At 38.5% G+C, this 18,282-nt stretch overlaps 1 protein-coding gene across 3 annotated transcripts in view; it reads left to right on the plus strand.

Moving 5' to 3' along the window:
- The window catches only part of USP24 (ubiquitin specific peptidase 24), a 154,032-nt gene that overhangs the window by 8,759 nt on the left and 126,991 nt on the right, over positions 1 to 18,282 (plus strand). The window lies entirely within an intron of this gene.

Raw genomic sequence — 18,282 nt, forward strand, 5'->3', positions numbered from 1 at the left:
TGTTGCCAGTGCTTTTCAATTTCTACTTTGTCTTCTTTTAGAATCTAGCTTTCATAACAGATCAAAATTTTTAGGCTTTTTTTCCCCCTTCTTTCCATTCCTCACTCATATTGGCAGTTTTGGTTGAAAATTGAATTGCTTGCTGCAACTTACCATTAGAAGCCTACCGTGTAGCATTTTAGTAGCAATTTAAATTATAGCAATTTAAAATACAGATCCTAAAAAATATGAAGGTATTCCATACTGCCAATGGCAACACCATCTGTCAATTAGTTAATTTATTTAAGACTCCTTACTTTGTCTTCTTATCAAGTAGCCTGTTAATTCTAACCGTAAATATCTCTCCTGCCCCCGCTGTTACTGCTCTGGTTTTGTTCTTGTCCTGTTCTTACTGTTTCTCTGTGCCACTCATGGGTACCAGAATGATCTTTGTAAAATATAAATTTTAGTTATGAGATAACCTTGCTTAAGCTGAAACTCCAGTACTTTGGCCACCTCATATGAAGAGTTGACTCATTGGAAAAGACCCTGATGCTGGGAGGGATTGGGGGCAGGAGGAGAAGGGGACAACAGAGGATGAGATGGCTGGATGGCATCACTGACTCGATGGACGTGAGTCTGAGTGAACTCCCGGAGTTGGTGATGGACAGGGAGGCCTGGTGTGCTGCGATTCATGGGGTCGCAAAGAGTCAGACACGACTGAGCGACTGAACTGAACTGAACTGAACCTTGCTTAAAAATGTTTGGTGGCTCCTTAATTCCTGTAGGTAAAATCTGAACTCCTTTCTTCCAAGATCTCCATCCTTCTCCACTCCACCATGCCTCCTGCCTTCCAGTGCCGTGTTCAGGGGCCATCTGTCCCCTCACTCTCCTCCCCAAACCTCAATAAGCATCTCTCTGGCTAACATGGATTTATTCTTCGAGATTACCTTAAATGCTGTTTCTCTTCAAGGCACGCTTGTCTTACCTGACCACATTCTCCCAACGGCATTTTGTAGGTACACCAAGTAAAGAAATGATCATATTTTAGCTAACAAAAAGGTGTATTTACATCTATGTATCTGTATTTCCACTGGACTTGAGGAACAGTAATATTTCTTTTTATCTCTGTGTCCCTGAGACCCCTGGCTCACAGTGTTTGACTGGGTAAATAAATGAATGGAGAAGGAATATCTTAAGGGAAATAAAAAATCAAATGGCGTTTGAAAGAATATTAAACCAGGAATTTGGGAGATAGTACATTTCTCTTCAGGGTTCTGTTGATTGCTAACTATAAGTTTATTGGGCAAGTCAGTTTGCCTCTCTGAGCCTCAGTTTTCTCGTCCATGAAATGGGCATCTTGCACTAAATCTATTGTTAATTTTCATTCTTTAATCTCTCTGAGAAGTTAAAAGCTATGAGGCCTTTCAGAAAATAGCATGTGTAAATATACGCACTTGGTTTTCTAAATAAACTGATGCTAAACACTAATGGCTGTTATTTTTGGGTGATAGGGGACACAGGTAATTCTCTTCTGTTTTACTGAATTAAAAAAAGATTAAGTTTTTAAAAAGTATATAAACTCTATTAAATGAAGACAAACCAAACTCTGGTGTCCATTAAAAATGAAAATAGCTTAAAAAATTGATTAAAGTATTTCATGATTCTTAGGAAAATTTCACCTCGATTCTAAAATTGTTTTAAAACTTTGCAACTGAGGGAAGTTAAATACAGGAAGGGTTTGTGTTTTATGTAACTGAAAAACTGGAAAAAGTATATTACTTCCTAACATAAAATTGGGAACTTTTTTTTTAAATCTAAATTTCATGTTTGATTATATACTTATGCTGCTGCTAAGTCGCTTCAGTCGTGTCCGACTCTGTGCGACTCCAGAGACGGCAGCCCACCAGGCTCCCCCGTCCATGGGATTCTCCAGGCAAGAACACTGGAGTGGGTTGCCATTTCCTTATATACTTACTAGATAGTTCCTAATTCTAGCTATAAGAAAACTGACTCAGAAGATGTGGTTCAGCAGGACTTTTCGAATTTGAGTCACATTTTGAGCTTTAATGGAGCTTCTGTTTAGTTGCTTTTCCTGCCTTTCTCCTTTTCTCCATGTTCCCCCATTCCTCACCTAATATCTCCAAGCAGTTTGCCTTGTTGACTGATTTTAGAACTTTGTTATCTATGACTCAGGTATGTTTGGACTCACCTTTAGATTAATCTGCCAGCATTTAGAGACTCTCTGAGATCTATGACTCTGTCTTGGAAACAGCTGTTTTTAAAGCACAGATTTTTTTGTTTAGCTTTGCATCGCCAAAGGGATGGAATAGAGATGCATACCTGGCCAACAAGGCCTTCCCTTGTCACCTGTGATTTCTGGGACTGGTAGCACTGCTACAGGGAGGCCTGGTATGCTGCGGTCCATGGGCTTGCAAAGAGTCAGACACAACGGAGTAACTGAACTGAACTGAGCACTGCTACTCATGACTGTTGGGCTCTTGGTAGCTCCAGACTTAGCCTCATCTGCTGTTTTCAAGAAGACACGACTGACGTGACTTAGCAGCAGCAACTGTTTTCAAGAAACAGTCCACTCACTTGACTCTTTTCGGTCATTTGTTCACCTTAATGTACTCTTTCATGTCTGCTTACTTATTTCTAAGAGAGCAAGACTGCTGTTTCTGGAATTTTTATTAAAATACTGGAAAAAAGAGCTCTTAGAAGAGTTCTCTAATTTATATTAAATAAAGATAGAAATCAAATTCCAATGATAAAAACAGGCATTATACCCAAAATGTCAGAGCAGCAAGACAGGTAATAGTCCATTCAATAAAACACTTAAATCTACCTTCATTCAGTAGGTTTTTATTGAGCATTGAATGTATGCTCGGCACTGAGTAGATGTTGGGCATACAGGAATGAACCAATCACAGTCCCTTCCCTGTTACAGTTTCAAGGCTGATGGGTTTCCTTTGCTCTGTGTCCAATAAATTATAATGTTATAATTCAGAAAAGTAAGGCCTTGAAGAGTTGTGGGTTAAGTATGAAGAGATTAGATCTTTTGTGATGTAATTTGATCTATAGTGGTATCGATTGCCAGGAAACCAAGTGATACTGTTTTTTCAAGTGTTATTTCTTTTAGTGCCATGGAATGTACAGAATTTGTATTTATGTACTTGTTGCATGTTTAATATTAGGTTAATGATTCTCTCAACTAGCACCTCTTTTAATAATGGTGCTAATTATTTCAGCTAAATGTCATTATGTTTTGTCCTAAAATCATATTTGTGCATTTTCCCCAGGAAAGAGAAATTGCTCTAGAAACTGGCCTTTTTTTAGGCTAAAAATCTCTTATAATTGTTGATAATACCCCCCGAAAAAGATTGTTTTTAAAGCTAAATGAAAAACTTGTCTGTTATTAATAACATTAGGAATCCTTAGTTTATTATCAACATTTGTGTGTGGGGGGGTGTTTAGTTTTATGTTGGAGTGTTTTATGTTTACTAAAATACTATATACTTTTAAAATGTTAGTACTTTTCATTTTGTAAGATTTCCTTCTGCTTCATTTGAAATGTTTTTAAATGAAACATTTAAACAACAGTAGCAACAGATCATCCTATATTTCACTAGTTTGTATATCATATTTGATTTTGAGAAAATATCTGTTGTCTGTTGAGCAATCAGTATTCTCAGTTATACCAGGCAAAAAATGTATGTGTAATATATAAAACTTGTACCGTAAAAAACAATTGGTTCATGAGATGTGTGCAGACATACTGACATCTGTAGAGAATAACAAGCAAGTCCTGTTCGCTTTTCATTACTTTGGGGTTTTTATGGTTGGAATATAAAACATGTCTGTGATAAAGAAGTTCCAAGTATTTGTTAAGGAGGATCAACTATCAGAATCCATGCTGAGTTACCTTGGATTCACCCAGTTCACAGTAATTTTAACATGGGAGAGAAATATCAAAAATAGTTGGCAAGATACACTTCGTAAAACAGAGCAATTATCTGTAGAGCTGAGAATATTTTCTGTCCTCTCCTCTCTCTGTTCCAATAAAAATGTTAAAAGTTGTAAATTTAAAGATTAAGGTTGAAGATGTGTTTCAAAGCTGGAAGAGACCATCGGGATCTTGTGATGTTACATCTCGTCAGTTTAGGTGTAAGGACCTTGACTCGGATCATTAGCAAAGTGAGGAAGGGAACTAGCTTTCCGCTTCTCAAGAAGCATTTTGTATATTTGACCAAACTGTCTTTCTGACATGAGGAAGTCTTTTACTGTAACTCATCTTTAGTATATCCTTCCTCGTAAGCTTGCTGTATCTTCATCACCACCATTTCCTTTGTTAGATACTAGTTTCAGTTAGGGGGCAAAAAGTTGACACTTGATTCATTTTTTCCCCCTTGAAGATATTTATCTTGTTTACCTTGCTTTCTCACTCAGCACTTTCTAATGTTAGCAGCTGTTGATAAGTTTATAAGAGGCGGTGAGGACTAAGGAGAGGAAGGTTGAAGAAGCGCTGTCATTTGTGAAGGAGCTGTGTCCATCTGTCTGCTTAGCGTCGTTGTAAACCTGACAAGGATTAGTGATCCCCTGCCTGAGTGTCCACAGTGGTACATGGGTACTGATATTTTAAAATAAGCTTAATAGTTAGTATATAAATTTCTTGAAATAACATATGCCTAATTTGTGTACATCTTTTACTTACTTAAAACTGCCTTTTTGTTTTCTGTGTATCAAATACAGTGATTATCATAAATATCCACTCAGAAATATTATACACCTGTAGGTTTGAAATAAAAACATTTTGAATGATACTTTGAAAGGCTATTAATACTCTTAAAAACATGACACTTGCATTAATTATATATTTTAATGAATATAGAAATAAAACATAGTGTGTGTTGATTTACTCTTAGAGGATCCATTTTAAAAAATTAGCCTTAAAATATGCCAGGTTCTTTTATGACTCCCAGCCTATAGGCATACTTTTCCTTCTACCTGGCCTGTTCCCCTCAACCTTCACCCCTAAGGAAAGGGGAATTCTCTTGTCATAATAGACCAGGAGAATTAGTCCAACAGCACTATGTGACATCAGTTTGATCCTTGTGGTTGATCCTTTCTCCACAAAGTAGATTTAACACAAGTTTGTAGTTGGCAGAATTAGATATTGAACATCCTCCTATTTCAGTCTCGTGAGTCCCATGAAATTCCAGATGTTAACCAAACCACATGTACTGTTAGATTTGCTACTGGTTTTCTTTTAGAGCTGATGCCTTCCATTCCACTTCCTCCTATTCAGTCTTCCCCTCTACCCAGTTAAAAGTCCCTTCTTGAGTTTGAATAGAAACCCTTACATACAGTGCTCAGTCATAGCATTTATCCCCTTGTATTGGAATTATTTATATATTTGTTAACCCAGACTGAATTGTAACTCTTTTGAGGTCAGGGTCTGATCATCTCTATTTACCACAAAGTCCAGGGAACACTTGACATTTGTTGTTGCTCAGTCACTCGTTATGTCTGGCTCTTTGCGACCCCATGGGCTGCAGCACGCTAGGCTTCGCTGTTCTTCACCATCTCCCAGAGTTTGCTCAAACGCACGTCCATTGAGTCAGTGATGCCATCTAACCATCTCGTCCTCTGTTGTCCACTTCTCTTCCTACCTTCAATCTTTCCCAGCATCAAGGTTTTTTCCAATGAGTTGGCTGTTCGTATCAGGTGGCCAAAATACTGGCACTTCAGCTTCAGCATCAACCCTTCGATGAATATTCAGGCTTGTTTCCTTTAGGTTTGACTGGTTTGATCTCCTTGATGTCCAAGGGACTCAAAAATCTTCGCCAGCACCACAGTTTGAACGTATCAATTCTTTGGCCCTCAGCCATGTTATTGTCCAGTTCTCACATCTGTACGTTACTACTAGAAAAACCATAGCTTTGACCATACAGACCTTTGTCGGCAAAGTAACATCTCTGCTTTTTAGTACACTGTCTAGGTTTGTCATAGCCTTTCTTCTAAGGAGCAAGTATCTTTTAATTTCATGGCTGCAGTCACCATCTGCAGTAATTTTTGAGCCCCAAAAAATAAAGTGTTACTGTTCCCATTGTTTCCGCATCTATTTGCCATGAAGTGATGGGACCGGATGCTGTTATTTTCCTGTTTTGAATGTTGGTTTTTAGGCCAGCTTTTTTACTCTCCTCTTTCACCTTCATCAAGAGCCTCGTCAGTTCCTCTTTGCTTTCTGTCATAAGGATGGTGTCATATGTGTATCTGTTGTTATTGATATTTCTCCTGACAATCTTGATTCTAGCTTGCGATTCTTCCAGTCCAGAATTTCACATTATGTACACTGCACATAAGTTAAATTAGCAGGGTGACAATATACAGCCTTGAAGTACTCCTTTCCCAATTCGGAAAGGAGTATATGGTTGTCTGAGGGGGCCACACTTGACATAGGAGGTACTAAATAAAAAAATCTGATCTGGAAAATATTTAGTTTGCGTCAGCATTTTGGAACACATTTTCTTACATTCACGTACGTCAAGTAATGTTGGGGATGGTGCATTTATCAGTATAATAATGATTAATGATGTTACTGTTAATCCAAGTGAGTTTATTTTGAAGTAAAGCTATGGAGACACCATTCAATTTTTTTTTTTAAGCCCTCCTTTCTTACCCCAGTTTCTTAAAGTGAATCTTGCCTGTAATAACCTATACTGTAGCTTGAAGGTAAGAAGTATTTTGGTAGCCCTATAGCAGATTTCTGTCATGGTATTTTCATTGTTTTACAGTTTGTGGAGGGCTTCCCAGATGGTACAGTGGTAAAGAATCTACCTGCAATGCAGGTTCAATTCCTGGGTCAGGAAGACCCCCTGGAGGAGGAAATGGCAACCCACTGCAGTATTCTTGCCTAGATAATCCCATAGAGAGGGGAGCCTAGTGGACTATAGTCCAGGGGGTCGCAAAGAGTTAAACACGACTTTGCATCTGAGCACTTGTGGCAACTTTTTTTGAACTGTTGCCAGTATCTTTCTAATGGACACCATTTTGGACATAATGCATTAAATGTGAAGTTGTTATTTGGCACCACTCCCTCTGCTTTGTATATTTTTTCTGTAGCGCATAGAAAAATACTGTACACAGGAAAGAACATAATGTATGATCAGTTCAGTTCAGTCGTGTCCGACTCTTTGCATGGACTGCAGCACGCTAGGTTTCCCTGTCCATCACCAGCTCCTGGAGCTTACTCAGACTCATGTCCATCGAGTTGGTAATGCCATCCAACCATCTTATCCCCTGTCATCACTTTCTCCTCCTGCCTTCAGTCTTTCCCAGCATCAGGGTCTTTTCCAGTGAGTCAGCTCTTCGCATCAGGTGGCCAAAGTATTGGAGCTTCAGCTTCACCATCAGTCCTTCCAGTGAATATTCAGGGTTGATTTCCTTTAGGATTGACTGGTTGGATCTCCTTGCAGTGCAAGGGACTCTCAAGAGTCTTCTCCAACACCACAATTCAAAAGCATCAACTCTTCAGCACCCAGCTTTCTTTGTGGTCCAACTCTCACATCCATACATGACTTAGAAGAAACAAAAGTTTTTTTTAGCCTTTGTAGGACTATTTACCAGTCTGTTCTTATTACATGTCTTAGTTGAGCTCAGCCTCAATAAGGAGAAGATTATTTGCAGAAACTGTCACTTCAGGAAAAGAAAGAAAAATAGGATACAGAATAATTATAATAGTAAACTGATTTTTAGTGTCTTTTCTGTTTCAGATTGTCCTATTTATTTCATTTATTAATATAATAATGATTAATGATATTACTATTAATCCAAGTGAGTTTATTTTTAAGTAAAGCTATTGAGACGCTGATTGGCTTTTACCCCTCCTTACTTACCCTAATGTAAAAGGAGGAAAAAAAAAAAAAAAAGGTGTGTCTAAAAGTAGGAAGAAGAAGGAAACAGTAGTATGGGAAGTATTTATGCATCACTGAACAAATGTTTGTTGAATGCCTTTGGCACTGGTCTGGCTGCTTATTGCTTGTTACTAGCTCGTAACCTATTGCAGTGATCCTGAAGGGTGGTAGGGGTAATCAGCAACAGATCAGGTTGTGTTTTCAGGATGACTTGTCCTCAACAGGGCCCCCAGCTATCTCAGGAGTGGAGAGGATTGGGTAAAAGTACTTAATAAAGCTTTAGAAATATCAATAACCTCAGATATGCAGATGACACCACCCTTATGGCAGAAAGTGAAGAGGAACTCAAAAGCCTCTTGATGAAAGTGAAAGAGGAGAGTGAAAAAGTTGGTTTAAAGCTCAACATTCAGAATCACGAAGATCATGGCGTCCGGTCCCATCACTTCATGGGAAATAGATGGGGAAACAGTGGAAACAGTGACAGACTTTATTTTGGGGGGCTCCAAAATCACTGCAGATGGTGACTGCAGCCATGAAATTAAAAGACGCTTACTCCTTGGAAGAAAAGTTATGACCAACCTAGATAGCATATTCAAAAGCAGAGACATTACTTTGCCAACAAAGGTTCGTCTAGTCAAGGCTATGGTTTTTCCTGTGGTCATGTATGGATGTGAGAGTTGGACTGTGAAGAAGGCTGAGCGCCAAAGAATTGATGCTTTTGAACTGTGGTGTTGGGGAAGACTCTTGAGAGTCCCTTGGACTGCAAGGAGATCCAACCAGTCCATTCTGAAGGAGATCAGCCCTGGGATTTCTTTGGAAGGAATGATGCTAAAGCTGAAACTCCAGTACTTTGGTCACCTCATGTGAAGAGTTGACTCATTGGAAAAGACTCTGATGCTGGGAGGGATTGGGGGCAGGAGGAGAAGGGGACGACAGAGGATGAGATGGCTGGATGGCATCACTGACTCGATGGATGTGAGTCTGAGTGAACTCCGGGAGTTGGTGATGGACAGGGAGGCCTGGCGTGCTGCAATTCATGGGGTCACAAAGAGTCAGACATGACTGAGTGACTGAACTGAACTGAAGCTTTAGAAAAGGTGTGTGTGCTCTAGCTAATGACAAATCCAATGTGTATGTAATTTGATTTGTATACTAGATGTATTTTTCCAAAATTTTTATCTTGAGCGATTTCCAGCCTACAGAAAAGTTGGAAGAACAGTACAGTGAATACTTGCATACCTTTTACCTCGATTCAACATTTACAAACATTCTGTCACACTGACTCTATCTCACTTGTCTCTAAAGACAAACACCTACACACACACACCCATTTTTTACCCTGAACCTTTTGAACCTAAGTTGCAAAAACATTGTCCAACAGAACCACAATAGCATTGTCTCAACCAAAGGAATTTAACAATACATTAATATTCTCTACTATTTGGTCCATATTTAGATTTCTCTACTTGTACCAAAAATATCCTTTATAGATGTTTTAAAAAACAGTCCAGGATTGAATCAAAAATTATCATCTCACACCTGTCAGAGTGACTGTCATCTAAAAGAATACAAATGACAAACATTGGCAAGGGTGTGGAGAAAAGGGAACCTTTGTCCATTGTTGATGGGAAGGTAAATTGGTGTGGCCACTGTGGAAAACAGTATGGAGGTTTCTCAAAAAGCTAAACATAGAACTACCTTATGACCTGGCAAGTCCACTCTTGAATATATATCTGAAGAAAAAAAACACACTGATTTGAAAAGATACATACGTGCTGATGTTCATAGCAACATTACTTATAATTGCCAAAGTATGGCAGCAACTTAAGTGTCCATCAACAGATGAATAGATAAAGGAGATGTGTATATATACACATATACATATATACAAAGAAATACTACTTAGCCATAAAAAAGAATGAAATGTTGCCAATTGCCATAACATGAATAGACTTGGAGAGCATTATGCTAAGTGAAATAAGTCAGAGAAAGATATACTGTATGATACTACTAAAATGTGGAATCTGAAAAGTAAAACAAACTAGTGAATATAACAACAAAGAAGTGGACTCACAGATAAAGTGAACAAACAGTGGGGAGAGGAGACGGGAGGGGCAACATAGGCATGAGGGATTAAGAGACATAAACTATTAGGTATAAAATAAGCTGCAAGGATATATTATACAACATGGGAGTATAGCAGATATTTTATAATAACTATAAATGAAATATAACCTTTAAAAAAATCATATGATAAAGTACTAGGCCCCATATTAAGCACTTCAGATGTATCATTGTGTTGGGAAAAAGTACAGGATTGAATAAAAAATTATGCATTGCATTTGGTTATCATATCCCTTTAATGTAGATTCTAGAATAGTCTTTATATCCTTTTAGTCTTTTGATATTGACATTTTCAAAAATAACCCAATTCTCATCTTGTATTTTTAAAAGATTTTATAATTGAATCATTTTAAATATACAAGAAAGTTTTATCATTGTCTATTAAGGTAATAAGGAAAACTGAACAAAAATATTAACTTCCTTCATGACATAACTTGTTTCTCTTTAATAAGACTGTACTTACAGTCATCTTTATTTTGATCTTTTATAGAATTTTAACATTTTTAGAGCCAAAGAAGGATCTTAGATCTATGGGTAAATGTTTTCATTTTAAAGATGATACTAAAATTAAGTGTGAAGATATGAAGTCTTACGTAAGACTGTGGTTCCCAGCCAGAGGATACTTAGTAATGTCTGGAGACCTTTTTGGTTGCCACAAGAAGGGAATTACTGGCACATAGTAGGTAGAGGCCTGGGATGTTGCCATACATCCCACAGTGCATAGAACAGCCCCCTCAGCAAAGAATTACCCACCCTAAAATGTCAGTAATACCAGGGTTAAGAAACCCTGGTCTGAAATCATACAGCTAGTGGTGAGCTTAAACCAATGTGTCTTTACCCTCAGTTCTGTGTTCTTTCCACGCACAAAACATACAGTGCCTTACTTTCGCTCCCTTTTGTTCTCCCTGGCTTCATTCTCCGTTTCTGCACTTTGAACCTTTTTTGTTAAGCCTAATGCATTTCTTTATGCCTGTAAGTATTAAGGTGATTTAAAGCATATTACCAGAAGAGCATGGAATATCTTTTTAAAAGAGAAGTATAAAAGTGTTTTCAGTGGAGTTTTGTTCCTGTAAGCAAAAGTGTATGCAGAATAACCTTTTGAGAGCAGTTTAGATAACCATAACAGATCTTTACTTTGTTTATTTGATATTTGCATTTACAGAGCATTTTTACATACATTATCTTACTTAGTATTCACAAAGCCCATTTTTAGTTACAAGCAAGCAAATGTCAGTCTCCTTTTCACAAGTGTAGAAATGAAGGGTCACAGAAAATACTATATCCCATCTGATTGTGGTCTGGTAGGTATTAGTTAAATTTACATGGAGAGAGATTTCAGTTGAACTTTTATCTGTGTGAAAAAAGGAACAGGCAGCCTTAAAGTGTCATAGGCTTTTGGTTACTAGACCTATTTAGGCAGAAGGACATTTCTGAGGTTGTGGAAGGCAGATTCCTTACCGTCTGAGCCACCAGGGAATCCCAAGAATACTGGTGGGTAGCCTATCCCTTCTCCAGGGGAACTTCCCTACCCAGGAATTGAACCAGGCCTTCCTGCATTGCAGGTAGATTCTTTACCAGCTGAGCTACAAGGAATCCCCCAGCTTGTTGAGTAACACAATCCAATTAGGGCTGTACAGCTGTAAATAGGTAAAGTTTAATACAACTCAGTATTTGTTGTTATGGAAATAGAAGAATGTGCTTTAAATATACCACACTCTCTCTGGTGGTAGACTCACACATACAATTCTCTAGGCCTAGAATCCTTTTCCCCTTCTCTTTCATTTTCTAAGTATTTATTAGATGCTTAACATTCATTCATTCATTCACCAAATATTTATTGAGCACCTACTCTGTATCAAGGGCTGTTGATGCAACAGATAAAGCAAAAATTCTGCCCTGGCGGAGCTTGTATTCTGGCTGAAGGAAGACAGACAGCAAACAATTAAGTGTAGAAAGTTAGATGGTGAGTGCTATAGAAAAAGATGAAGCAAGGAATGGGGCCGAGAGCATGCTGGCCTAGGGGGTGGGTATGCCTTTTAGATGAGATTCAGAAGTGAAGCAGAGGGCAGCTCCTCACTGGAGCCCTGGAGGCCACTGAAATGGCCTTTTTGTCAGAATGGAGTCGAGCATCGAGGGTTCTGAGCAGGGAGGTAATGTGATCTTACGGGAAAGATCCAGAGTTTGTTTTCAGATGTGTTTATTTAAGATGCCTAGTAAATATTCCTAGTGTAGATGTCAGAGGAGACATTGGATAAGTGCCTGGTGTCTAGGAAGAGGTCCATGCTGGAGATAAACTGTGAGGGCCTTCAGCTTGGAGATGGTATTTAAGACCGTTACACTGTGCATTCTCAGCAGGGCCAGCAGCCCTCCAAAGGAGCAAAAATTGGTTTCTCAGGGTTGACAAATATCTTAGATATTAACAGTGGTTTGGTCCAAAGCTCAGCCCTACCCAACACAACCTTACTCTTTAGTATTTCAGAGAGATCAGACAATGCATGTGTCTAACGTAGATTTCTGAGGACTGGGTTCCTGGGTACTCCAGTGTTTAGGGACTGAGGTGACAAGAGAGGAACCAGCTGAGGAGAGTGAGGAGTGGCTAGTGAAGTAAGAGGAACCAGGGAGTGGATCTGTCCTGGAAGCCACATGGAGGAGGTGTTTCAGGGAGGATGGAGCAATCAGCAGTGTGAGCTGTCGCTGGTGGGTGAGATCAGGTGAGGACTGAGCACTAACCCTGTGCGCGAGGCTGAAGATGCTGGATGCTTACTTAGGTCTCAGCCTAAATGTGAGTTCATTTTTAGGCTATCTTTGATCATGATAGGCTGGGTCCCCTTCTTCTTCTTCTTCTTTTCTTTTTGAGAAGGATATTGAAATTATTCAATATGAAATTGAAAAATTATGAAAAACACAAAACATAAAATTTACCATCTTAGCTATTTTTGAGTGCACAGTTAATTATAGTTACATTTTGTGAAGCAGATCTCCAGAACTTGTCATCTTGTAAAACTGAAACTCTGTACCAGTTAAACTACAGTTCCTCTTTTTTCCCCTGCCCCCAGCTCCTGCTAACCACCTTTCTTTTTGTTTCTATGAATTTGACTATCTCAGATACCTCGTGTAAGTGGAATAGCACAGTGTACTCAAGGTTCATTGATTTTATAGCATATAACAGGATTTGCTTCCTTTTTAAGGTGAAATAATATCCCATGGGTTCTCCTTCTTATACACTTTCATAATACTCTTGTTGTTATAGCATGCTCCTTATAAGAAATGATAATCCCTTATGTAATTGTCTTTTCTGATAGGTAGTGTATCTCAAAGCCTCAAAGGCAGAATGTTTGTCTTATTCATTTATGTATTCACAGCTTCTAGATAGTACTGAATGAGAATTCAGTATAAAAACAGAAGACAGAATACCTTAGTCTGGCGGAATCTTGAAAAATGTATTAAAGAAATGATACTTGAACTGATTTTAAAGACTGTCTTAGTCCATTCAGGGTACTATATTAAAATACTATAGAAATGGATGGCTTGTAAAGAACAGAAATTAATTTCTTGTAGTTCTGGAGGTTGGGAAGTCCAGGATCAAGGTGCCCGCAGCTTTAGTATCTGGTGAGGACCTGCTTCCAGATTCATGGACAACTGTCTCCTGGCTTTAACCTTACATGGTGAAAGGGCCGAGGGAGCGCCCTGTGGTCTCTTTGAAAAGAACAGAGCTCTTGTGACTCACCTGTTAAAGGCCCCATCTCCAAATACTATCACATCAGGGATTCAGTTTCAGCATATGAACTTTGAAGGGACACAAACATGCAGCCTATAGCAAAATAAAAGTAGTAATTTATTGTGTTGGAGAAAAAGCACTCTAGGCAGAGGAAAGAGCATCGAGGTAGCATGGCATCACGGCAAGTCCTGTGTGCTCAAGGGCCTAGGAGTTCAGTGTGGTTAGAGCAGAAGGGTTAAGGAAATAAGCAATGAGGTTCTGTGTGTAGGTTGTGGTCAGCTGGTGAAGAGCTTTGCATGCCAGTCAGTGCTGGAGACCTGCTTTTACTTTCTAGGTACTTAAGGCAGCTGGGGTCTAAAGGAGGTTTATGAGCAAGTAAGTGATGGGATCAGATCCCTTTTCTTGGTTTAGTTTAGTTTTTCTTTTGTTAGGAAAGATCACTGGCATTTTGAAGAGGACACAAGAGTGGGGTAGAACAGCGGCAGGGACGCAGTCCTGATTGTGAGTGTTGGCTGCAGTCTGAGCAGCGTGCAGCGAGGGCCTCAGCCACAGTGGTGGTTGGCCAGGAGAGACTATTGAGAAGTTTCTGAGGTAGAATCACTGTGGAATGGAGACCGACTAGTTGGGAAGATGACACTAAGTTTCAGAGACTAGGTATAGTTTCTTCAGAGAAGAAACATATTCAAATTAGAACACTGAATTCTTTGTGGAAGCTGAAGAGTCTAACAGGGATATAGAAACACTCATCTGAAGCTTGAAGAGTGGTCTGGGCCACTGGGTAGGATGTACCCGTTTGTGGTAGTTGGTCTTCTACAAGGATGCTCTCCCATCTGCATAGTAATCCCGCAAGGCAGGCGCTGTTCTCTGCTTGCTGTTGAGAAAACTACGGCATATAGAGAGGTTAAGAAGCTTATTCAAGGTCACACAGCAAGCAAATGGTGGTGACAGAATCAACATTTAGATCTGTCATGGGAATATATAGTAAAGAAAATTCCAACAAAATTTAATAAAAGGTACTTGTTTATCCTAGAAAACCTCTTACCTAAAACTTTAGGAATATCAGTGGATTAAGAAATAACGAGTGCTTTGGGAGAAAAGCAGTTGAGAATCAATTCATTCTTACCTTGTCAACTCTTAGCTTAGGGTACATTATATAAAATTTTTGTTTGGTTGTTTTTTAATAACAATTTACCTCCATTCTGGAATGATGCTTTTAGGGACTGAGCCCTCCTACCAGTTTTAGGAGGAACTGGAATACCTCCAGAGTGCTTAATCTGGAATATGAGATTTGGAGAAACCTCGATCTGAATTCTCATCCCATTCTGAATCCATGAGTGACTGTTAGCATTAGGCAAGAGACCATAAGAAATAGATTTGAGTAACTTGTCTTACTTGAGCCTCAGTTTTGCCCATGACAGATATTGAGCACAATGACAGATTTTGCCTCGTTGCCTCGTGGGGTTGGGCACCATCCCTGACACAGAGTAGCTAAGCCGTCAGGAGACATGCTAGTTCTCCTTTGCCTCTCTCTCATTTTTCTCTGCATGTATCTAAATCCCCCTTTACCATCTCACTCCTTCTTCCTGCTGTCTATTAAAACTGAAGGTCTAACTACAGCTACCAGCTTTTTTGTTCCTGAGATCAACGATATATAAATCTCAGACCTTAAATCTAAATGATAAAGGATAATCCTATGTGTTGCTCAGTAGTATCCAACTCTTTGTGGCTGCACAGACTGTAACTCACCAAGCTCCTCTGCCCATGGGATTCTCCAGTCAAGAATACTGGAGTAAGTACCCATTCTCCACTCCAGGGGGATCTTTTTGACCCTGGGATCAAACCCGGGTCTCCTGCATTGCAGGTGGATTCCTTACCATCTGAGCCACCAGGGAAGCCCGTATGTAAGATGCCACCTTTGAAATCAAAGACAACTTCTCATGAAAACCTTGTTTCTATGTATTGAATCAACACTAAGTGTTATGAAAGAAAGGGACCCCAAGAAATGTCTGCTTTTGTAGAACAGTTAGGAAATTCTCTACTGCTTATAATATGAAATGAAAATGAATTTCAAGAAAACAATTTGCCAACAGACTAATGTATTAGTGACTTGGGAACCACCTGCACTTGTCCCTCATCTCTTTCTTCAGTAAGCAGTATTTTAGGAATCATCTAGTCCAAAATAACAGATCATATTATTAATAGATTTGCATAGAACTAACTCTGAATTGCTTTGAAAAATATTAAATAAGACTGACGAGCCTGAAGTCTCAACTTTCATTAGAAAGTTGTTTAAGTTAGTGACTTGGAAGCAAATGTTCATGTTTTCATCTTTTTTTCCTTAAGCACTTGACATATATGGTGCTAATTATTGTTTATTTTAGGTAATGGACAAATGCATTTTTAAAAATCATGGGAAAATGATTTGGCATCAATTTGGCCTTTTCATTTTTCTGTACATTAATCAAACATTTGGAAGTTCTTTTGAGTACATTTTTGGCTAACAAAATAGTTCAGTAATCAAATTTAGTATTAGCATAAACTTTAAGCAATATTGGCAATCTTCTATCCCTTAAGGGTTTTTTTTCTGTATTTGTTGGGTTAGTGGCTAGACCGGAGCAGAGCTTATCTCTGAACAGCAGGCAGTATTTACTCCAGTAGGTTCCACTTCTTTAAACAAAGAAGGTTTAAATTGAGTTTAAGAGCAAAAGGTTTGTTAATTTCTTTGAACTTGAAGTGGTTTTCTAAGTAACTATTAAAATTCTGTTATTAACCTTAATGCTTATACAATAGTATTTCAAAGGCCAGTTGCAAAGGCTGAGTAAATTATACTGTTTTGTGTATGCAGCCCTCAATCAAGTTAGTGCCTGTACAATGTTTATGTTGGTTCATCTGCATTTTTCAAACAGGCAAGTTTCTAGATATGGATAGTGACATATATGCTCATGTCTAACTGTAAATATAGAAGATTTCATGCAAAGAAATATTTTTGTCAAGATAATCTACATGTTAAATCTAAAGATCTCTACCTCTGTGGAGGTAGATTTACACTATGCAGAGACAGCATTTATCAATTCTGTGAAAAACTATTTCCAGTAATTAAAAGTGCTAAGCCCATTTATAGATAAACAGTAAGCCTTATTCTGAACCATTTGCCAGTAATGAAGTTATAATCACAACTATATGAATTTCTAGGGTGTTTATGACATTATCAAATATCATGGGAATTACAGAGATCTTGTTTATACTTGTATTAATTTATATTTATGGGCATAAGTAAAATTACTTCTTTAGGAAATAGCCTAAATTATGTTTCCAGCAATTGTTTTGGTTCTAATCTTAAAATGTCTAGTTTAGAAATCATAATGTAGGGCATTAACTCATTTGTTATTTTTCTTGGATGACCAGATACACAAGATTCAGTGTTATTAGAAATTTTTCAGGTTAAAAGTGATATTCAAGAATTTTTTGTGAGCTCATTTCTTTTCTGCCTTAGTGACAGAATTGTGCATCCCTAACATGCTAAATTTACATAAATATTGTAAAGCATTTTCAAAACTTAAATGTCTTTCAATTTTAAATAAAATTGGTGGCTATCATAATAAAAGGACATTGCCTCAGATGGTCAACAAAGTTGAAAATGTTGAAGTTTTATTACTTAATATACTTGAAAAATAAAGTAATACCAGTTTTGAAATATGAAAGCTCTGTAGCCCTCTGCTTATAATACTGTTTCCCTTAAACATCAACTGTTTGCATGCATGTACACCGCCACCCGCAGCGTGGTTTGGATCCACCCTTTCTCTTCTTTCACATTGTCCTGGTCTCTAAAGATGAGAATTGTGTCTTTATCTCTGTCCCCAAAGTTCAGTACCTTGTCTGGAACATAGTGAACTTTTGATAAGTGTGGTGGTAGTGGTTTAGTGGCTCAGTCGTGTCTGACTCTTGTGACCCCCATGGCCTGTAGCCTACTAGGCTCCTCTGTCTATGGAATTTCCCAGGCAAAAATCCTGGAGTGGGTTGCCATTTCCTTCATCAGGGTAAATTCCTCACCCAGGGATCGAACCCAGGTCTCCTGCATTGCAGGTGGATTCTTTACCAACTGAGCCAGGGAAGCCCGTTGACAAGTGTATTTATTATCAATTTAGGTTAAGTGCTCATTAACTGTTACTTGGGTATCACATGCATTAGACATCTAATGAGAAAATAATATATTACATTCCAGAGTTCTTATTAAAAGCCCTATACCTTATGTCTGTTGGGAGCTATTTTGCAGTAGGACAATTCCAAGCTGCTTTGCATGTGTTCTCTTGTTTAGTATGTAATTTTTGCCAGGGACGGGCTCTACTCAAAATGATGGCTCAGAATATTAAACCAACCTAAATATGGGCTCCTGTCACTGTTTCCTCCTCTGGTGATTCCGTCTCTTGTCTGTGTTGGTAGTACCCTCCTCAGAACATAATGCTGCTCTGTATCGCTTGTTAACTCTGATGTGTACCTTGTACGTTCCCCCCTTTTAAAGACCAAGAATGTTAACTGCTTAGAAGG

The sequence above is a fragment of the Bubalus kerabau genome, chromosome 6, assembly GCF_029407905.1.
Source record: "Bubalus kerabau isolate K-KA32 ecotype Philippines breed swamp buffalo chromosome 6, PCC_UOA_SB_1v2, whole genome shotgun sequence".
NCBI classification, from domain to species: domain Eukaryota; kingdom Metazoa; phylum Chordata; class Mammalia; order Artiodactyla; family Bovidae; genus Bubalus; species Bubalus kerabau.